The sequence below is a fragment of the Myotis myotis genome, unplaced genomic scaffold, assembly GCF_014108235.1.
Source record: "Myotis myotis isolate mMyoMyo1 unplaced genomic scaffold, mMyoMyo1.p scaffold_m19_p_1, whole genome shotgun sequence".
Classification (NCBI taxonomy): domain Eukaryota; kingdom Metazoa; phylum Chordata; class Mammalia; order Chiroptera; family Vespertilionidae; genus Myotis; species Myotis myotis.
Window position 1 is genome coordinate 193,992,728 of NW_023416313.1, and position 23,649 is coordinate 194,016,376.

Sequence of the window (23,649 nt, forward strand, 5' to 3'; positions counted from 1 at the left end):
AGTAAGCTAGGTAAAAGGGAGGCAGGCCTCTTAAGGAAGCAGAAACAGCGTGCACAAAATACCTGAGACAAATGAGAACCTCCGCATTCAAAGAAACTGAAAAAAAGTCCAGAGTGACGAGGCCTTGAAGAGCAAGGGGGAAAGAATTAGGGCTAACAAGCTGTTGACTCTGGGGTTTGTTGTGAGTGTTAAGCTGGTCCTCGGTGCCTGAGGGAGTAGGGGCCCCTAGGAGTAACAGGGACGCTGTGTAGCATCTTCCATTTTGCAGAATGTCTGCCATTGCAGGAGTCAACCTGAGGCTGCACAGCAGCGCTACTCGGACTCCAAAGATAGCAGCTTTTCATTTTAATTCATTCCCAGTGGTGCCCTCTTCCTTCCAGGCCCTGGCTGGACCTTACAGGGAACCAGGGAAATGGTGTATCTTCTTCAATGAGATTCCCCCCTGAGGACAGCTTTGGTCAACATTTTTCTGTTAGGTTTGTCATTTTCCTGTCTTTAATTTGGCTCACTGGCTACCTAACTTTACCCACTCTGATGTTCTCATTCTCCTCTCCACCCATGAATAACAACCCCATTGAACAACAAAAAGCAGTGGTAAAAAATAAAAATAACACTTGAATGAGATATCAGAGACAATATAATCTTTTAAGTGAATTTATACTAAAGTGTAAATGACTGAAACATGCATAACTTCTCCAGTCTTCTTTGTGAAAAGTACCTTTTGTTCTGTGTATTTTTATTTTAAAGAAGTTTGCATATAAGCCTGAGTTTTCATTAGCCATCCGATGAAAATGAAGACGAACTGTATAAAGGAAGTCTTTTAGACCAAGGGGGACATTTTTCTGAAAACGTCGACACTATAACTGTAGTCAGCCATAGACAACATTAAAAGGAATTAGACTCTGGTATGATCTTTATGGATTAGTTCATAGTTCGCTCTTTAAAATTTAACAACTGCTCAAACCCGCAGACACAAACAGGAACACTCTGGAGAGTTCCAGACGGTAGAAGAAGCTCTTATGCTCTTCACCCCACATGCCTCACCAGGTCACTCGCACAACTCCTCTACCTGGCCCCTTGCCAGGGACCTGCTCCAGGGCAAAGGAGCATCTAGAGGATGTCTCAGTGTCTAAAAAGCACTACGTCCTGTTGCTTCCTCAGCCGCTGAAAGTGCTGTCCTACTCTGGTCCTCAAACCCAACCCCCACAGGGCACACCTACAGAGGGTAGGAAGGTGTTTCAGATCCCACCCCGCCCCCAGCGAGGGCCTACGGAGAATGGCCTGCCCTGGGGGCGCAGGCATGGCCGGCCCCCATCACCTGCCCAGGCCTGCGGGAGCTCATCCAGAAGAAGCCCGGCGCGGGCAGCCGCAGCGCTCTCTCACCCCAGGTCCCGCCCGCTCTCCTGGACCCTACTTAGGCCCCAAGAGGACCTTCCCTGTTTGGGACTCTGTTCGCCGCCCCTCTTCGTCCCTGCTCTCCAACCTTGCTCCTACAGCCTCCGCCAGTGCACCCGACCTGCAGGGAAGTTGCTCCTGAGCGGTTGGAGGGGCGTCATCGCCTCCTAGCAACGCTCCTAGCAACCGGGTAACATCTGCTCCCTCTGGTCCAATGCGAGCAGAGAACAGCTGCGCGCCCGCCTCGCGTTCGGAAGCAGAGCGAGAGGCGCTTCAGAGAGCGGAGGGACGGACCTGCGGGAGCCAGGGCTGCCGGCCGAGCTGCAGTTGCCGCCGCCGCCGCCGCTGTCAGCGCCGTCTGAAGAGTGACAGCCGCAAAAGCAGGGAGCACCGAACCCCGCGCCTTTCCCAGACAAGTGCATGCGCCCGTCTCACGGTGAGTGGACCCAGCTCGCAAGGTGTGGACTCCTCCAGCCAGCTGCCTCCGTTTGAGGCTCAGGGGGTGAGGGTGGGAAGGTGTTGGGAGATCCCACCCCGCCCCCAGCCCATTGAAAAGTGGTCAGCTGGTAGCCCCAAACATCCCGACTCAATTAAGAAATAATAATCGTGGAGTTGGTTCTTGAGGATGTCCCTGCCCATCGCTGTTAGGTTTGTGCTCGGAAGTTTTCAGTCCTTGTTTTTCCTTGGACTTCGCTGCCTGTGTGCCTTAGGAAGCAGCAATCACTCACAGGAAGCCTGCGGTGTAGGCGAAAGTGACATAGTGGAGTCTCCACTAATTGAATCAGCACGTACCGGGAGCAACATCTTTTTAGGTCCTGCTCTGGAAAGGGTCCATTTGGCCGGGAGCAGCCCTTCACTGTTACTCAGCCTCCTGAAAAGTAACCATAGTAACTCACCTCTCTTTTGATGGGATCCTCCTCATTGGCTGCCTATCTGCCTTTGGAAAGCTCATCTCTCTAAATATAGAAGATGATGAGATCTGTAAGCCTACAGCTATGTAGAAAAGGTGCAGCTAAACATGCCCTTTAAAGAAAAGTGCCATTTAGCTATTTCAAAGCTTGCGAGAAACAGTGTGTATTCCAGAGAACGATTGAATTGGTGTATTTTGAGTTAACTGCTGGATTCTTACTTTAAAGAAAATCTTTTCTGAAATTATACAAACCCTGGCATTAAAAAAAAACACATATCTCTCTGACTGAGTTTAAAAACAGAACAAAACATTAACCGACTGTTAATCTCCCAGTAAATAACAGGTGAGATCAGTTATTCAGTTATTTCCAGATTTCTTAGGATAGTCAAGATTCCTCACGTTTGAAATTAAATTTGGAGAAAATGAAATTAATAGTGTGTTCAAAGGCCTCTCTATTTTCTCTCTGGTCCAGACCAACCCCCCGCCCCCCAAAGATCTGCGTGTCCTCCTACTAAGTGCTTTCACCTGCTTGATAACCAGTTCAAGTCAGTGTCGTGCTCACGTTTCCCACATTATTTGCGTCTGTCTCCTTGTTTCAAAACCTCAGGTAACCATTCATTCATGAGCCAGAGGCTGTGAGAAATGCTTGCTGTGCAAAGGGGAACTCTCACCAGATTTTCTGAAGCTGTCCTAGAAATACACTTTTCAGATTGATTCAGCATCACCAGGTAATCACTGGCTTTGCAGACATTACTGTTTAAATATGTATCCAGAGAAATAAATGCTAATGTAGCATTACCATAACTTACAAGATCAATGTAAGGGGTTGTTTCTATAGATGGTTGCTGGGTAGAAGTCAATAGAGGGTTTCTGTAGAAAGGACATTTGTGGTCTGGCAGATCTTCCTCTCTGAGACCCATGTGAATAGGGTGGGCCAAATTAGGTAGCCTGGCTCAGGGAGCATGTCAAGCGGAAGCCGGCTCAGCACACTGGAGCATGTCTGAATGAAGGCAATGAAAAGAACTCTCTAAGTTGCAAAAAGAGATTGTGGTGATGTTTTAAATTTAATTTGCATGAAGGTCATGATGATACAAACCCATCAGTGTTAAGCATTTAAACTCAATTTTCAAGACTGAATGTGGTCTTTTAATGAGGGTTCAGCCCTCCGGCGTTGTGTAACTTTCACATATACTGAGCTATCCATGTGCACTTCCTGTAGGTAACCAGCCCAGCGAATTGTGATCGAATTCATGAAAATGTGTCATGCTGCCTTTCTTCCCTTTCCTTACTTCCCTTTGTAAAAATAAATAATTGAACAATTTTACTCAGAAACCAGTTTGAAAATTTATTCTGTTCTGGCTGTTGTATTGTGTTTATTTATTCAAGTGTAGTTGGTATACAATGTTATATCAGTTATATTAGTACAGTGTTTATGAGTATCATGAGGCTTTGAAAATACTGGTCTCCATAGTCATTGAAATATTTGTGGTTTAGTGGTTTTAAGCATTAAAGGTGACCATTTGAACCATCACAAATGTTGGTTTCAATTGGCCTGTAGTACTGCCCACCCTTTTTTCTTTCTCCATCGCAATTACTACATTTTATGGTGAAAAACAAATCTAAGGATACCAAAAATACTTGCTGTCATTCTGCCATGAGATGCAGATAGAGATCTAGTCATGCTATCAACCTGAGGAACGTTTGAGTACAGCAGCCACAAGTATTGATTCCTGTACATGCCTGAGTCTTGAGTTTTAGTAATTTATACACATCCTATTTTTTATGCAATATGCATAGGGGTTTACAATCCTTCAGTGCCTTTAATTATTGAACGAGTCTGCCCTTTCGTGAAGACCACTGTTGCAATCAACAAGGTCAAGTAAAAGAGGCTCTTAAATTTTCATTATGATTTTATCCTGAATGTATAATGTGCAGGATATATGCTGTGTACTTTTGGAGAACTGATCTGTTTAAAATCATTCACCAGAAAATGTTATCATGGTATTTAGCTTTAAACAAATCAAATAGTACCATTATAAGTTTTTAATCCTAGAGACATCGGTGGATCATAAGTCAGAGTGGGAAAAACAATTCTCACCAATTTGTAGTTAAGGATGGAGTCACTCTCCTCAATAGGAATACCAGCTGTAGTTGAACATGTAAAGAGGGGGTGTACTTTGGTCTATAAGGCTCCGATAAAGCTGAGATCAGTCAGGTTAAAATGGAAACCAAGCCCTGATTTCAGTTTTTTCCCAGCTCTTGTTGGAAGTTTTTAGGTGTTTATGAACATTCCACGTTCTGTTTTATGTCATGGTACTTTCGTGAGATTAAGGAGATGCTTTGTAACGTGGAGGGAAGTGGAAAGGTTTGATGAAGATGCTGGGGTTTCTTGCCTCCACATCTGGGCTCTCCACTGAGGACTCAGGCCAGCTGGCTTCAGCTATCAAAACACCAGCTTCCCAACAGTAGCTCTAAACCGAAGGCACAGCCAGTTCACATTGCTCTATTTGTCAAAGCGATATGCTTCAGAAACCCAGAAAAGGCTGAAAATAGAAGAATTTCAGAAGCAAAGATGTATATGGACCATAATCATTCAGGACTAGAACTGAGCCAGAAACACCTGTTCCGGTTTAGGGGAAACCAATCCTTGTCAAACTCCCATCCCCACATCTTATTTTTAATAAGTTGTCTGTCTAAATCAGAGCTTCTCAACTTGTGGGTCGCGACCCCTTTGGTGGTCGAACGACCCTTTCACAGGGGTCGCCTAAGACCATCCTGCATATCAGATATTTACATTACGATTCATAACAGTAGCAACATTACAGTTATGCAGTAGCAACGAAAATAATTTTATGGTTGGGTCACAACATGAGGAACTGTATTTAAAGGGCCAGAAGGTTGAGAACCACTGGGCTCTAAATGATCAGTGCAGCCCCTTTTTAGTCTAACACAATTCTTTTTAAATTTTTTTCTGATTAAATTTTTACAAACAGGCTAATAACAGAGCCATCTAGTTTACTGCACTCATTCTCAGTGGGGTGGTGGGAGGATATTAATGAAAAGCACAAGGGTTGGCTGGTGTTGTGTTCAGTACTATAATATAGCTTTATATTAGAATAAAAAACTTTTTCACATTATAAATTATTGACTGTAAAGTGCAACAGAAAGTCTACTTGGTAGGCAGAGATCCAAGTGTCTTCTAAATACCACTGATGCCTAGAAGGGGAGGAGGGCCAGGTTCGAAGCTGGAACTTCTCCTCTGTGGTGGTGTTTAAAAGTATGTGTTCTTTTTAAGATGATTATCAAAAGGGGGCCTGAAATATCAAGAAAAGCAGGGGTATTGCAGAGAATCAGGACTCTGGAGCCTAGCCTCACTTCTGCCCCCCTGTGGTACTTGTTTCACCACTTCATGGCTCAGGTTCTCTACCTGTAATGTGGGAGATAGACCAACTCTTAATAACCTTAGGTGGAGTGCGTGAGCTTGAACACAGTGCAATATAATGAAGCACCTTCAGCTCCTTAGAAGACAGGCTCCCTGTGAAGGAAGAACATCTTGCCACTAGAGCAGCTCCAGGAGGTGACACAAATCAGGCACCATATGAGTGAGGGCAGAAAACCACCTAATTCCAGAGCAAATTCTCATAAATTCTGAGTGAGCAAAATTGTTCACGAGTCATTACATCTTTTGTTTTTCTACAAACCCTTGGGGATACCTGGCTAAATGTTTTGGGTGCTGTAACCCAACCTGATGGTGGTATCAAAGTGGAAGATGATATAGATGATATAGGTCAGATACTTTTCAAAAGACCACTTGCTGTGTGTATATTAGGGATTATAACCTTCCTCTCTGAGCAACAGACCTGGCCATCTAAGGCAGTTTAGCCTCTCCATAGACATTATTGGGAAGATACTTCTTGGGACCTATATATAGCTATGCAGTTGCTTTACTAATTTTCTTTCTTATTTCCACTTTCCAAAGTGAAAGGTGGAGTGAAAGGGAGGATCATCTTCAAAACAAGGAATGCACTTCTGAGGGGTGGTGAACCACAAAGTTTACCCAGGAAACCTACAGCTGTTGGTCTCTATCGTGGCCAGGGCCCGATCATGGCAGGAGTTAGGCTTTGTGCAGCATCTAAGGTAACTTCATAGCTGCATGGATGGTCACATCCCATGGAATGCTCTTCTCTTTGGTTCCAAGGCCATCACCAGGGAACAGGATAGATTTGTGGAATTGTCAGTGTTTCATTTAATATCCCGTGCCTGTAACTGGGGCGGTTCCAGATGCTGCTGGTCTCTTGAGAAACCCTTCTAACTCACTGGCTGTCAGTATCCCAATGAAAGTTCCTATGAAAGTCTTCCAGGAGCTACAACTTGTTGGTAATTTAAAACTGTCAGTGGAGTCAGTCTTGTGTGTGGGATAGATGATCCATTTGATGAAAGAGATTGTTCCATTGATTCAGAGCTCAAAACTGGCACTGAGTTCTGCTCCCATACAGCACAGTTCCCAGAAGGGTGCTGGGCAAAGGCTTGTGAGGGAGACAATTGATGAAATATTGCTAAATATCAACAAGACTAAAGGTCCACAGAGGGCGCAGCATTGCAGCTTTGGATGTTGCACTGGTCTACCTTCCTGAACACACTCAGGAATGTTTCATGCATCCTGTGCTTAACACTAAAGGGAGAACAGATGTCCCATAGATAACATAGTGCTGCTGAGTAGGATATATGTATGACTTCAAAAATAAGAAAACAAATAATAATACCTAACATTTATGCACCAAAAAATATGTGGATATGCAACAGGCACTGAGTATGTGCTTTTAAAACATCATCTCACTTAATTTGCATACAACTCAATGAATTTGGCATTTCATTGATGGGGAACTCAGGCTCTTTGAGGTTAAGCAAATGTTGCCCAAAGTCACTAAGCAAAAATATTGTAGAGCTGGGATTTGAACTAGGCCTGTGGAACAGTACTGGGCAGTCGTGCTGAAGCACATATTTTAAGTCTGCAGCAAGATTACAGAACATGGCCGACAGTGACAGATGGAATAGCTCTTTCCAAACAAAAGTGGTCATGGCCCTTAAAGAAGAATGTCTGGTAGCTTTGCCACCAGAAAAGTGTAGGTCTCTACCTATTTCGATAGGTAGAGACCTACACTTTTTTGTTGTTGTTGTTAATCCTCAATGGAGGATATTTTTTCCATTGCTTTTCAGAGAGATTGGAAAGGAGGGAAGGAAAAGGAGAGAGACAGAGGACAGAGAGAGTGCAACATCCATGTGAGAGAGACACTTTGATCAGTTGCATCCTACACATGTCCAAACCAGGGCCAGGGATCAAACCTGTAACCCAGGTACATGCCCTTGACTGGGAATTGATGCTCTAACTGCTGAGAAACACTAGTCAGGGCGAGACATGTACTTTCTGAGGCTCATGCCAGGCTAACACCACAAAAAGGGAAATCAGTGGGAGACTGGAGGCAGAGGCCCTTGAGTTGTCTGCAGCATGAGTCAGTGAGTCAGTGGTTGATCTGAGAGGAGCACCCACCTATTCTCCCCATTGACGAGACTCTTCTTTTGTCTGTGGCTACAGATGCACACATCTCATGGGATGGTCTGGACGCTGGTTTTGCAGTGTATTGATTGAATGAAAAGGAAAAGCTTACCAACATTCAAATATGTTAAACTCATCAGTTCACCATCTCTCAGGCTTTTCAGTCTTGGACAAAGAACAGGTTATGATGACAGGAGGTGTTCTTTTTTTATTGTCTGTTCTGTCAAAGTGTTTGTAAATTAATTTGCTGATGATCTTTCCTTAATGTACTGCCCTGGGCCGCGCACCAAATGAAATCACTTGTATAATAATAGGGTTTCAGTTGTCTGGAGTCAGAAGCAGAACAATAAGAAAGCATTTGAGCAATCGTTGGTAATTACATTTTAAACATTTATTTAAAGAAATAAGTACAAATTGTACTGCCAGAACCCCAGTGACAGGATGGTCATTCTGTTCTGTGATTCTTAATTTGTTGCTCGTTGAAGTTTTCCACCATGACATACACTGAGCCCAGCAGAGATTTCATGTGTCCAAAGGAAACGATTTGAATATACAAGCCAGCACTCGCCATTTTACCTTCAGAGATAAATTTAGGCTCAGCCTAATTCAGTTTTATGATTTATATGCTGTTCTCAGAGCTCAGGACACTGTCTAGGAAGACAGAGTCATTTTACTTTTTCTTATCTATTTCATCAGCTTCATTAAATTACAGGCTGGGCTGAGTTTGCCTTTTTAGTTGCCGGAGACATATACATACAGGTTTACACATGTTTTCTGGGTTATAACAGGCACACTCCTTTGGGTATTTGGAGTAACTTTAACTCTCCAAATGACTGTGTGGATGTTTCAGAAATATTTCCTTTACCCCAAATGTATGACCAGAGGCACTAAATCCAGAAATATTTGCTTGCAGCCTTTATAGTAGCTGTACTATATTTTTAAACGTGACTGTTTGAAATATTCCTTTGCAGTCTTTTACCTCTCTAATTATAACCTAGTATCTCTGGGAGGCAGGGTGATGGAAAGAGTCTCAGAGTCAGAGCTGGGAGGCCAGGCTGGGGTTTACTTCTGTGGGATAGATCTGCCCTTATTGGCACTAATAAGAGCTAGGATTTATTGAGTACTTACTATATACTAGGCACAGTGCCAGCCTCTTGCCATGAATTATTTCAGTGCTCCTATGAGCCAGTATTATTTCTATCCCCACTTTGCAAATGAGATTCGTAGAGTTGATGTAATTCTCTCAAGGTCACATAACTAAGAAGCAGCAGAACAGAAATTGAAACCCACTTCCATCTGACTTCAAAACCAAACTCTTAGCGGACAACAGACTGTAAATGATTGAACTTCTCTGGGCCACAGTTTCCTCATCTACAGACTTTGGAGGCTGAACCAGGTGATCAGATAATAGTTTCCAGGTCTGAATTTTTTGAGTTCCAGTTCAGCCAAGAAAACAGATGTAGCTACTTATGTTTGCTGTATATTTTAGTCTCAAAGTGGCTGAGCACATCCTCCAACATTTGATGCTGAAAACATTGCAAATAGCTAAACAGCCTGCAAGGAGGTAATTGTCAAACTGATACCAGCTGTGAAAGCTTTTCGGCATTTCAACAACCCATGGGGGTGTTTTTTAAGAGCAGTAACCTAAGTTGCTAAGTGTGTTTGTTGCCCAGGGAGCTGAGACACCGCGCTAGTCCCTGCAAGTCCCCTGTGAAATTACTCTGTAGTTTCAGGGTTTGCAACATTCCTCATCATAGGCTGACTGCTTGAATACAGCCAGACAGCATCTTTATGAACCTTGGAGACATTTGGTAGATTTTTTGGCCTTGATCTCTTAAATAAAAATATGTATCTTCCCCAGAGCGTTACTTGCTGTATTTGACATTTGGTTTTCCAAGTTTCCACCTTCCCTTCCTTGTATCATTCATTCAAAGGTTTTTAATTGGTTATAAATGCTGTAGAGATTGCATTGCTTTGGAAAGTAAAATGAGCGGACATTTAAAGATAGGTACATATTGTATTTATAATGTTTTCCTTATGGTAAAGTCACTCTGCTCATTTCCAAGTCTTCCTTCATCGTGTGCTACTCTATAGTAATTCATTGGACCTTATTTTAAGAAATCAGCAGCTTCTCCAGTTGTAATGCGAACAACAGCCATTGATACTTCTTAATGTGAGCCTAGGAATTTCTGTTGAAAAGTGACATCATTCCCTAGTTAAAGTGCAGTCTGGCTTTGTTCATGATTCTAAAGCATCAATGTTGCAATAGCAACAACAACAAAAATCAATCAAGCTGATTGCTTGGCATTCTGATGATAAGGCAATCGGCTGATTGGCTCAATGTTCTGTTTTTCAACTTGCTGTTGTAGTGCTACTCCGGAGTTTTCCTAAGGCTTTCACATGGAAGCTCTAAAAAAAAAAAGTGGCCCTCAGACCTGCAACATCAACATCATCTGGAAATTTGTTACAGATGTGTATTCTCTGCTCCCAGCCCAGACCTCCTGAGTTAGAAACTCTGGGGGTAGGCCCCAGCAATTGGCGTTTTAAGGAGATCTCCGATGGTGCTGATGCTGGCTAACATTTGAGAACCACTGGGGCATCAACTAGTTAAACCATTTAAAAAGTCGCCAGTCACAGGAATTGATCGTCATCACCGAATGTCCCAAAGTTTCACCTAATTATTTGATTAAATCCGTTGAAAATACACCAAAGAAAATGCAGTTTACTGAAAAACAGCCCCTGGGAAAAGTGCTTTCAAAGATGTTTCCTTTGTTTTCAATGTAATCGATTTTGTTCTTTTGTTCTAATCTTTTGAAATCTGTAAGAATTCCATATAAACCGAGTTTTGCTGATTGAATTCAAAGATTGTATACATATAGTAGCAGTTATTGTCTTTGCTTAGATTGTGAGTGATCATTACACATTCGTCTCTTTAGGTCAGACACACCAATGGTTTAAAATTTTTATTGTACTTACAAAGACAATAAAAGACTTTATAAGACTTTATTTAAAGACTCTCTTGGGTTTATAATCCATTGTGAGGCACTGACTATCTGGATTATTTAAGGTGTGATTTTGTAGCTTTTCCTACCAGTTTAGAAAATCATTCAGCTACAAAAAGCTGCAGGAAGCATTTATACAGATGCATCGAGTTGGGGAAAAACTAGGAGGAGCAGATTCTTGAAGAACACATTTAATATTTATGATTTAAAAAATTTAGGGTGTTGGAGGAAAAACATCAAATGTCTTAACCAAAAATTTACTTAACACTTTAATAAACTACTCATTTTGAGAAGCAAATGGTTTCAACACCTGGACATATTTGAGATTAAACTAGACAATGGTTAAACATGAACTTTTTTTTTTCTGGTCTGGCCTCTGAGGTTGAATGAGTACTGAACAGGACTCAATAATTTGTAGTCTAAATTCATTCACTGCGTTCACTAGGAAGCTCCTTGCCTTTTGCTTTTAAGGTCGAACTTGCTTCTTTTCTGTGATACGAGCACCACCTAGAGTACACACTAGGAACTTTCTTTAAACCAAACCATCTCTTTTCTGAAAATCTGCTCTCAGAACACTGTCCTTCCTTAAGTAAGCCAGAATCCTCAATAGCAACAGAATTTCAAAGGAGAGAACAAAGATTTTCATTTTTCAGATATTACACCAAGGTCAAGTGTTCTAAACCTTTCATTTACTGATGATTAACTCTTTAAGACATGCATTATGAGGATGGTGATATACCATCACCATATCATAGGCTTTGTCTATAGACAGACACAATTATTTCTTTAAAAGTGTAATTGGGTCACCAACCAATTTTACACCAGCTTGATTAACCCAGAACCATTAAATTACCTCTGTAAATTAGGCAGTTTAACTAAAAGAATGATGACAATAACATCTTTGTTCATTACATTTTGTGAATCAAATTGGGTATGTTTCTGCATTAAATGGCATGAAAGGAAATAGAGGATTGGTTAAGTATTTTATTTTCAAGCGGATGCTTAAGGAAATAACTATAATTCTGCAACCTGAACACCGATTCTGGGCCTGAATAGTGGCATCTCCACCACAGGGCAATGCCCCTGACTGCTTTACCAAGCTGCTTAGTAAGTGAAGAGAGAATACCACTTTCCAGAGTCCCCTGTTCCTTTTTACTCATAGCACTTTTATGGTAAAATAGCCTTTGTCACAAAATCTGACTTTTCTCCAATTATTTTGTTTTGTTTAGCTTATCCAACCAAAGTATTAACATACACGTTAACAACGTCGAAAGTAGCCTACTTTAAGAGGAAATATGCAGAAGAAGAAGATTTACATCAAGATTACCATGGGTATTTTCCAAAAGTAAGGGTTCGCCTGTTATTATTCTTTCATTTTTTATGACTCAGCAAAAAGTGCTGGCTTTCATGTCTCTAAGGCAAGTAGCGTTAACGATGTGCTTGCCTTCCAGCACTTGATACTGCCCGAAGACAGGACCTGCATACTCAAACTGTCTCTGGAGAAGCTCAGGTTTCTTGAAGACCCAGAAACCTACCTGAGAAGGTCTGTGTTAATTAACAATTTGCTGAGGAAGATCCACCTGGAGACGGAGAAAGAGAGCTATGAATACTTTAAAGAAGCTCCCTGCTATAAGACTGCTTATTCTGATGCAAGAAAACGGCTGAAGTTTATGGTACAGGAATGCTGTTCTCAGTCTCTCTATTACGAAGAGCTGCATTCGTATCATATTGTGCCTTATGCTTCGGAAAATGCCATTTATGGGATGGGCTACACTAGCGGCCACTTGGAGCAGAATTCTCAGTTGCTTATTTATAAAATGAATTAAAGTAACTGTTAAGTCCATTGATACTTTGTTTTCTAAATGCCTGAACTGTTTATAGTGAAGATGTGAACGTAAGGCACTTGAGATCCAAGATGAGATGCATGCTAAACTGATCAGAGAGAACTCTGGTTATTACTCAGCAGTCCTTAGTATCATCAAGTCAAACTGGAAATATGTCCACCCATTATTAAGTGGCAAGTAAGTGCTTTAGAAGCACTCCCTCCCCCAATTTATTTTAAGATAAAGTATAGGAAGAGACGAGATTGACTTCTTACACAGATTTAAACATTTTAAGCCCGTATTTCCAAATTCTGCCACTCATGGTGAAAAGTAACAGATGAAACTGGTAAAATCTTGTCCCTGAGGATTAAAGGTGGAACAAATTTACAGTAATTTTCTGTAAACGATGAGGAGAGAGGTAGGTTCTTGCTGAAAAGCTTTGCAGTGTTAAGCATTGTGCCAAATAATCGTTTGACATCATTCTCCTTTTTAGCATTCATGGCAATTCAAGATGGGGCAGACTTATGGCAATTTAACTGCTGAATGTAACAACCAGACTACTCCAACCTGATCCATTTTGCTTTTTGTTTTTCTGGTCTCTTTTAAGGTGAAACTTCATAAAATAGCCTTGTGGATGGGCTTATCTCTAAGTTCTAGGGGCAGTTAAAATTTGTGGTGGGTCTTTAGTTAAGAGTTTAAATTTTATTTATGATGTCATTTTTTTTATAGGCTGTGAAGCTCAGGAAAAGAGTAGGCAGGGAAAATTTGTTTTAATAGGTTGATAATTTTTTAAAAATCTTATCTGCAAAAGTTGGGGAGAACAACAGAAATTCTACATGATGTTATTTCTTTACTTAAGAGTGCATTTAAGGCTGCCTGGATGAAACTTTGCACTGATTTTTGTACAGTAGTTGACCAATCACTATTTGACAAAATGTTTCAGAATGCCTTTGGGGTCGAGTTTAGATCCATCCCTATATTTTGCAACTTGAAAGCTAATTATTTAACAAGTTGGATAGATTCCTGAAATCCTTTGAAGCAGTTCATCATTTTCTTTGAGGTTCGAGTGAGATGTCTGATTTAAATGTCTTGAGTTATGTCCTATGGAGCATATCATTTCAAAAATTGTCACTAACTGATAAAGCAGATTGGGAAAACTAGATGCCAAAGGTATATTCAAGAAAATACCAAAGACCCAAAGATGAGTGTTGGCTAGAGTATGGTAATCAAGGTAAGAATCTTACATAAGGATTGTACAGGACATAGGAGAACAGTGTGGAAGGGTTTTGGAAAGATTTGCCTACTAATGTGCTTTCTGAGCACTTTGTACATCACAATGATAATCAAGGACACTGCTTTAAATGAAGACATGACAGGCCTTCGGTGATCATATGTTTTGGCAAATTTAAGTATGGTGATCTGTCAGCCTTGTATCTTGCTTTGTTGAAAGCCATCTTATACCCAAGAAGGCCTTTTTCTCTTCAGGAGAATTTTGTTCTTAGTTTTGATTCACAACTTGCTCCCTCTAATGAATCATAGAGGTGATTAACATGGATGCTTTTGGTATAAAGAATATCAGTACTCTAATCAGCATGCATTGTTAGAACAACATAGCTATATAATTGGTAAAAGTGTCTGGTTTATATTTAATTGCTCAATCAAAACTAGGAAAAAATGCTTAGGAACAAACTGAAAAATTATCATTGATGTTAATTTCTAAAGGCATTTTGGTATAAATGGTGAGATAGCTTTGAAATACAAATATACATATTTAAAAATTAATTTAAGGGCAAAAACTTGGCCACAAAGTTTAGAAACTTCATTTTACTGCTTATAAAATACCTTATTTTCCAGAATGTGTCTTTTAAAATGTAGATTTCTTAAACAGTGGGGGCATTATTTGAATAGATGCAAAACTTGTTAGGATAATATTACTATCATATAATTAAAAATAGAATTAGCTCTCCAATAGTTTAAATTTTTTACTGAAAAGAATATTTGGCTCCATTTAGGACAGTGTCTACAAGAAAACACACTAGTGCTAATAGATGTGACTTACAAAAATGTCACATATTACAATTGTTTGAGGAGAGAAATGCTCATACTTTGCAATATAGAAGAGAGAGAGAAAATTACCAAGACAGTGTGAAATTGTAATATATACTGTGTGTTGGAAATCTTAAACAAAGCAAGAACTCTTAGTCACTGAACCAGTAAGAGATGTGAAGTCTGTTTATTTGGTGACATCGTTAACCCAGCTCTCTGATCTATACATTCATATGTAGAGAAGGAACTTACAAACCAGCAGTATTTCTGAATATGCTTTTAAAAAATATGTGCTGATTTCAAAACAAGTTATTTTAAAAATATCTTTTAGAGCATCAAATTTCTCTCCCAATAAACAATTCATAGTTGAGTTGACTAATATTATCTTGACTTTAAAAAAATAATATTTATATTTCAACTATGTAACTTTCTGAGCTAACCAATAAGATGGCTGATTTATCCGGCCAAACTGAATCATAGGGAGACCCTGCATAGACCTGCTCCAGATGTGAGAGGCCAAATGGGCGACAAGGTACACCTTTTTTGAACCTGGACATCCTTTCTCTGGTGACCAGAGCCACTCTTAGAGTAAGACAGAGAGGGTGGGAAATATGAGTGCCGTTGGTAATTTGGATCACTCTTGTGGGTGCCCAAACAGCCAAAAGACCTAGTAAAAAAGAAGAGATTTTTAAAAAGAGGAGAGGAAAAATGAAGAGATGAGGAAGGGGGAAAGAAGGGCAGAGAAATAAGGAACAGGATTAGTAAGTGAAAGAGAAAGTTGTTTCATGTGGGGAGGGGTTGCTTGCTTATTATACTCAATTTTGCTTTCCTGCCTGTTATACATCTAAACCCTGAGATCCACTTTGTATGATCTTTTCTTTCATTTGCTGATGATGCACAAGATTAGATTCTATTCAGTATATGCATTATTTGAAATGTGGTATTTCTGTGAAACATACCTGACACTGAGCTCCTGCACAGATGAGAAAAGGAAAAATAGAAATTAAGTTAAGGAAAAGACTAAATGGCGAGCCTATGTATACATGGGTAAGCTCGAATGCAGGATCAGATTCCAATGTATATTCCTAGATTTAATAAGTTCTAGTGCTGGAGGACTTAGAATTAAGTGCAATTCCCCACTACTAATTGAGCAACTACTCTGAGCCAGGCACTGTGCCAGGGTTGGGGATTTACTAGCAGAGATGAACGTGCAGTTAAGCAGTTCACTGATGAAGAGGAACTCAGCAATGTATGGCTTTTGTTCAAAAGGTAAGGATTCTATTGGGAATAGCACCTGCATTTCTCTTTTCCAAACTCTGGGATTGTTCTCAAGCGTACGTCTCCAAAGGCATTTGTGGCTAAGTAGATGCCCAGGGAGAAGGGAAGGTCCACTAACCCAGATCTTAGGAAGGAGTGTGCATTCTGCTTTGCAGCATTTTTTTTTTTTTTTTTACTTGGAGGCATAATAGAGAACTCCATTGAAGAGGGAGAGCATGGATGACCTTAGCCCATTCCTTGGACTCGAGAAGTCATGGGGAGGTAGGGAGACACATGCAAACACTGACCAATTCCTTATCCTTTGACTTCTGTAACTTCCATGTTTTTTTACAAGAGAAACTAGGTTAATATTAATGCCAAGGAGAGTGTTGGCAGAGAAGCAGAATTGGAAAAATCACAGCCAGAGAATTGCATATAGGGTGTTTAAGGTTAAAAGGGCAGCATTTTTTAATTTGCCTTGTGCTGGTGCGTAGCTTAAGTGAACCCCAGAGATGTCTTAACACCTGCTCCTGGAGCTGTCCTCCTCCTCTACCACTGGCTTCCTCTCTGAATCACAGCCCAACACCCAGTCTTTGCTGCAGGTAGAAGCTATGGTTCTAATTCTTCACTCTCCTTCCCCCCAGCATTGATACTGATTTGCCCAAAAATACTTGCAGGAAAGTAACAATTTGCAGGACTGGCTGAACTCCTGTGGGAAAGGGTTTTCAGAATGTATCAAAGTAGAATTCATCAGTTTCTTGTTACAGTTCTTTGGAAAATTATTGTGCTTAGTCATTCAATAATTGTCTGTTAAGGTGATCTTCATGTTTCTAGAGTTCACTGTATTAGTTATCCGTTGTGTACGTTTTTGTTAAAGAAAAAAAACCTTAGGTTGGAAACAATGGCAGACTGTGTGCAATTCAAGCAGTTTATGAATATTTATGTAATATATGGAATTTTAACTTACATTTTCCCATTCTCACACTTCAATACTATATCCATCAACATGTGACACGTTTCAGGATTTTTGTTTCTTTTTTAAGTGGACCATGCTTAAAAGTTGTTTCCTTCATGGTTGAACATGTTGGTCAAAATTTCCCTACTAAAGTGGTTCTAGCTGTTCCCAAGGATGACTTATAGTTGGGTGGATGAAGAACACTCCTCTACCTTAGTGCTTCTCCAATATTTTGTGCATAAAGTCACGGAAGATCTTGGTGAAGTATATTCCTTTTAATAGGTCTGGCATGGGGCCCATGGGCCTGCCTTTCTCAAGTTACCTGGTGATGTGAGTGCTGCTGGTCCACTGACCATATTTTGAGTAGTGAGACTCTATATTACTTTGAGAATCCAAATATACACTCAAGCCTATACTCTTACTATTTTCAAAGAATATGTATTCATGCCAGTTTTCCATAGACATTTTTTTCTTTCAAGAAATGCAAGGTAAAAAGTAAATATCATAAACCGGTTTTCCAAATCGGCCACAAATATGAGAATAGTTTGTATAGTCAAATACACAGAAAAGTATTTCCCTTATAAAACTTACCTATATCAAGGAGCAGAGAAAGAACATGGATGTAGTCATGTACGGTTCTTATCAGTCAAGAAATGACACATGATAAATTTCTCTTTTTGATCCCCCTCCCCCCGCTTGACTATATACAGATAAGGGAGCGCCATTTAGTAACATGAAGGCAAAGATGAAGTTTTGTTCATAGTTAACAAGAATTTGGCATTTTTTTTTCATGGCCAAACCTAAGAAAAATCTTAGAAAAACATTCTATATTGTTGAACTCAGAATCATGGGTAGCTGCAGAGCCTGAAGAATTTGGGAAACCTGAGCTGAAAAATCGCACCTCGATCTTCAACTTCTTGCTTTGAACTCTTTCTTGAGCTTTATTCCACAAGGGCCCCTGCCCTTGCTTCGGGAATCCTGTTTTCCTTTGGCCGTGAGTGAGGGAGGGGCAGAGGACTGGTGTAAGTGAGGCTGTTGCAAAAACTGTCTGATTTGAGCATGCCAAGTGATGTTTTTTCTGTCAGGCTCTCTTCCGGTCATAAATTGTTGGGATAGCTATTGTGAAATATAGTGTCATAAATTTGTCATAAACCATTAACAAAGGGAGAGAAGAGTTGTGTGAAAATGCACTCAAATATCAAGCAGATGGTGTTCTACAACATTTGTTTGGGAAAATGTGTACCTGTTACGTAATTTAACATGTGTCTTTTTAACATTTAAAAATATTTGGTTCATGATTTAGAGTTTTTATTGGATTGTTTTTTAAAACTGAGGGGAAGAAGAAAGGTAACTGTATTTTAAAACATATTTGACATGTTATTAATAAAATTTTATTTCTGGTGAAACATAGGTGCCTTATTAAGCAGGGGAGGGGGGTCATGAACATTTGGCAATTGCTTTATGCCCTTCAATTCTAGAGGTCTCCTGTGAAAAGGCATCTGGTGATATTTTTCTCAGCAGTTTATTTCCAGCACAAGGTTTGCTTAAGTACCTGGAAGACTTCCCCATCTCCTGGCAAATTTTCTTCATTAAAATTGACCCTGAAATGGTTTTTAGGTAGCATGAGTCATGAGAACACATGGCAGGACTCACTCTATATAGGCCTTATTCAAACATCACAGGTATCAATCTCAGAGTAAAAGATAATTTCTCTACCCAGGGAAGAGCAGCATTTGTTCTCCATGGATTTATTAGGTGAAAGGAAGGTGGAATACACCAGGAATATCATTCCTTCTCTTCCTAGTAGGAACTTGTGTTTATTTTTAATTTTTCTAACCAGTTATGATGAAGTCCCCTACATTCCAGTGACTAGTGAGCAATGCCCAATGTAAGGTATTTCCAAGCAATCAACATTTTTGTCTGTATCCAGCAAGGCAAAGGCTTAAGTATAGAGTGATTTGAGCAACCCAGGAACAACTAACTCATTTAAGTTACAGAGACTTTTCTGGACGTGTTAGTAGAAACTTAAACACATATGATGAGCACATCTAAGATGGTACCCAAAAGAGCCAATGACTCTCTTCCAGGAGTCAAAAAACAACCTTGCATATTACATAAGTGTCTTGGACTGCGTCCAGTTGGTATGTGGTGGTAATAAATCATGTTATCCAAGTGAATCTTAGTTTTTTCCTTTATAAATAAATGCATTGTTCCATTCGTGCTCTATATTTTTGGTCCAAGAATAGGTGGTTATGCATTTCTTCCCTATTTGAAGGTTTATGGAACACACACTGGAGAAACCACAGGTTGCAGGTAGATGGGCCTTTTTATTCTTCATTACTATATTTATCATTATTGATTACTAGAGGTCCAGTGCATGAAATTCATCCCCTTCACAGGGATCCTGGCCTGCACCCTCTCACAGTCCGGGAGCCCTGGGGGGATGTCCGACAGACGGCTTAGGCCTGCTCCCCTAAGCCAGCAGTAGGACATCCTCAGCACTGCCACAAAGGCGGGAGAGGCTCCCACCACCTCCGCTGCACTTGCCAGCTGTGAGCCCGGCTTCTGGCTGAGTGGCACTCCCCCTGTGGGAGTGCACTGAGCACCGGGGGCAGCCCCTGCATTGAGCGTCTGCCCCCTGGTGGTCAGTGCACGTCATAGCGACTGGTTGTTCCATTGTTCAGTCGATTTGCATATTAGCCTTTTATTATATAGGATTTTATTATTATTAAGACATAAAAGAAAGGATGAGTCCCTTAGGGTGCTTCTCTCACTGAGCTTAGAATCTACTTAAGATTTCAAGACACATTGAGAATATATATTAGAGTTGAGTTGATGGTAGTAAAGACAGCCAAGTTTTAACCCACAAAGACCTACCACAAAAAGGGATTTGAACATTTCATGTTCTTTTTCTCCTTCATATACTACTTGCCCACCTTATTCTATGCCACCTGTGGCCCCGGCCTTCTATTTGCCACTGGCTGGCTGTCACTGAAATTAATCAATAGTCATGGCAAGCTCTCCCAGGACAAATCTTTACAAAGTCTTGGTTACATAATCACAGCCAGTCCTTCATGTGTTGGCAGTTTTCTTAAAATTCTTTGATCTGAGTCCACTGAATTAAGTACATTCCATGGTGTGAGAGCCCCCAAACATTCACTTATCTGGGAGGTATTTTTTTCAGTTGCCTCATGAATTTTTAAATTAGGAATATCTGTAAACAGCGCTGCATAAACACAAGTTATATTGACTTACATGGCTCCTCTCAAGGTAAAAGAATATATAGAAAATAAAATATTAGTTCCTATGTACAAGAGAATATAGCACCACTTTGACAAATTGTGGTCAGAGTTTTTCCATAGTTTATGAGAAACCAAATAGGGACGTTTTATCTGTATGTCTCATATTCCCTTTTCATCAGCTTGTGATACAAACTAGGTCATGATTTTTTAATTATCAAATTAAAACTACTTCATCCTCACTTGACTTCATTGGCAGGAAGTCTAGTCTTTCTTCTGGGAGAAGCTTCCCAAGGTGCTCCAAGGACATGCCCCTGGTCACTGGCCAGCTACAGCCTGTCAGGAGCCAGGGGCCCCTTAAAGAGGCTCCCCTTACCACCAGAGGCTCAGTGGCTCCAGGGTCAATGTGATGTCACCATGGAAACCAGGACCATCCAGGACAAGGCCCAAAGACTTGTGGTTACTGTGAACAGAGAAACTATCTCCTTTTACAATGGAATCTTACCCAGACTGCTCTATTTTTATAAAACACACATGGGCTAAAATCCCTCTCCTATCAAATTTGCCAATGATTTTATTTTTTGCCATTGATATTAAATAATCTCTCTCTATATAAAAGTCTAAGCGACAGTTTGACCGCTCGACCCTTCGACTGGTAGCTATGACACACACTGACCACCAGGGGGCAGATGCTCAATGCACAGGCATGGAAACATGGAACAGACTAATGAATCTCAGAGGGAAGGGGGAAAGGGGGCAGGAGGAGATTAACCAAAGATCTTATATGCATACTAGAGGCCCGGTGCATGGATTTGTGCACTGATGGGGTCCCTTGGCCTGGTCTGCAAAGATCAGGCTGAAACCAGCAGTCCGACATCCCCCAAGGGGTCCCGGATTGCAAGAGGGTGCAGGCCAGGCCTAGGGACCCCACCGGTTTATGAATTCATGTACCAGGCCTCTAGTTAAGAGACATAAATAAACCAGCAAATGTTGTCTCTAGTTAGCTTTCAAAATGAGCCAACTATAAAAGCTTCACTCTGCTGTAATGGACAGACCATTAGAACTGGGGAAAAATGTAAACCACTAAGTAGTTCACTGTCTCTGGTTTGAATTATGTACACTTTCCTGGATTCCTATGTAATTGAGTGTAATCGAATTGATGCAGTTGGCATTGATGGAGAGAGCGTTCTGTGTGGGGATAAGAAGCAATCATGCAGTGGGCAAGCAGAATCGTAGAAGCAACCTGGACAACAGGTACAAACACCATATTCAGAAGAAAAGGACCCTGAGCATGGCTCCAAAAGGTAGACTGTTGTTATTTTTCCTTCTTTGAATTTTCTCTAAACGTATGAGTATGAGTGCCTTCCAGACTGATGGCTGAAATCATTGCTACTGCATGATTAATGTACTGACATTAGTTTAGTTTAATCAGAAGGAACTTTTGTATTTCTTTACATACGACTGGCCCACTGCTTTATAAACTTGTGTCCTATTACCCTGGAACAAAGACCCAATGATGATCCTGGATACAGAGTTTGACATCACCCAGAAAAATTTCAATGATATTCTTAGTCAAAAATCAAGATTACAGTATTGAAAAAAAAAGAAAAGATCCCAGACATGGTGTTGAAACATATATTTTGTATCTGAATTATAATATGATAACACTTCAGTTATAGTTCCAGTCCTTTCTCTCACATCAGCACACTCCAAAATAACTCTCCCTATAAGATACATCCCCCAAAGAAAGTTTGTAGGCCAGGTGTTGACTTTCAGTCTTGGCTTCCAGTTCAGGTTTATAGGAAAAATGTATCATATATAATATTTGATATTTAATATTTAATACTTTCTGAGTATTTCTTGTTGCCTGAATAATGGAAAGCTATTTCAAAATGTTGGTTTCCCACACTTACTTTTGCTTATGCCACCAAAGGACCTCAGATATTTGCTTCTCTTAGCTATCTATTTATAGATTCATGGAAGTCGTTGACAGCTGCCTGGGACACTGAGATTTTAAAGATGCAATCCTGCTCCACAGGCTAAAATATAGAAGGGATAATAATAATAACATATGCCTAGCTCTAAATAAAAATAGATTTGCCTTTTTCACAGCTGCATAGTATTCCATTGTGTAAATGTATCAGGTTTGTTTTGTTTTGTTTTGTTTTTTATCCATTCAACTACTAATGGGCTATTTCTAGATCTTAGCTATGAACATATGGGTGTATATGTTCTTTCTGATTGGTGTATCAGAGTTCTAGGGTATATTCCTAGAAGTGGGATCACTGGGTCAAATGGCAGTTTCATTTTTAATTTTCTTTTTCATTTTTCATTTTTTTAGGAAACTCCATGCTGTTTTCCATAATGGTTGTACCAGTCTGCATTCCCACCAGCAGTGTACTAGGCTTCCTTTTTCTCCACATCCTCACCAGCAATTGTTGTTTGTTGATTTATTGATGGTGGCCATTCTGGCAGGTGTGAGGTGGTACCTCATTGTTGTTTTAATTTGCCTTTTGAGACAGCATGGAGGGACTTGGAGATGATTATGCTAAGTGCAATAAGCCAGTCAGAGAAAGACAGGTATCACATGATCTCACTTATGTGGAATTTAATGGTCACAATAAGCTGATTAATGAAATAGCCACATGTGGCTACTGGCTACCATATCTAAAGTAAGAGCTAGCTGAAGGGAGACAAATCACCAACTCAGATGATAACATTTTAGCTTAGAGTGAAACATGCAAATGGAGAGTCAAGCAACTGACAATATAAATATGGAATTAGGAGAAGGTTCTGTGGGAGAAGCAGTTAACAGGCCAATTGCCAAATCTTGCAGAACTACTGGTAATGACTCAAAAATATATCATTTTGAGTATATGACATATCATTTCTTCTGACATAAATTTTATGATCCAATATGGCATATTTGAACCTTTTAACATTCCACACAGGCCTTTATCCTTATAAAATTCTCTTTAGTTTCAGATTACCACAGATACAATTAACTGACAAGGTGCTGGAGACTTGGGATGGAATGGGAGGTGAGGGTGCAGGTGCAGGGTGCTGCTACACTTGTGACCAACTTACCACTGGGCTTGGTAATCTGATATTTCCACTAAGAATCACTGCCACATGTGTTTTGGAGCATTCAGGAGCAAACACAAAGGCAGTTTTTGCTCTTCATGATCTTATCATCTGATTTGTGGACACAAAATACCATTAGATATTGAGATTCTTCTCCTTTGATCCCAATATCTACAACAGACCCAGTAATTGTAGATGCCCCATTTTTAATCCAATGTCACCTCTTTCATCAAATTATTTCAGAGTCCTCCAAATGGATATTCTCTTTTTCACTTGAGCTTTCTGCCTCCTTTAAACATTGTCTTCCTTGTATTGAATTGTTCAACTACATCTATCTCTTCTCCCTTAGACTATGTAATCCCTGATATAGAAGTCACACATTTA

At 40.3% G+C, this 23,649-nt stretch overlaps 1 long non-coding RNA gene across 1 annotated transcript; it reads left to right on the forward strand.

Annotated features, from left to right (window-relative positions):
• Window positions 1–1,675: 1,675 nt before the first annotated feature.
• On the forward strand, window positions 1,676–18,652 carry LOC118656254. Its single transcript, XR_004967559.1, has 4 exons — window positions 1,676–1,831; window positions 2,913–3,033; window positions 12,091–12,206; window positions 12,313–18,652. It is a non-coding gene; the product is annotated as an uncharacterized LOC118656254 (long non-coding RNA).
• The last annotated feature ends 4,997 nt before the right edge of the window (window positions 18,653–23,649 follow it).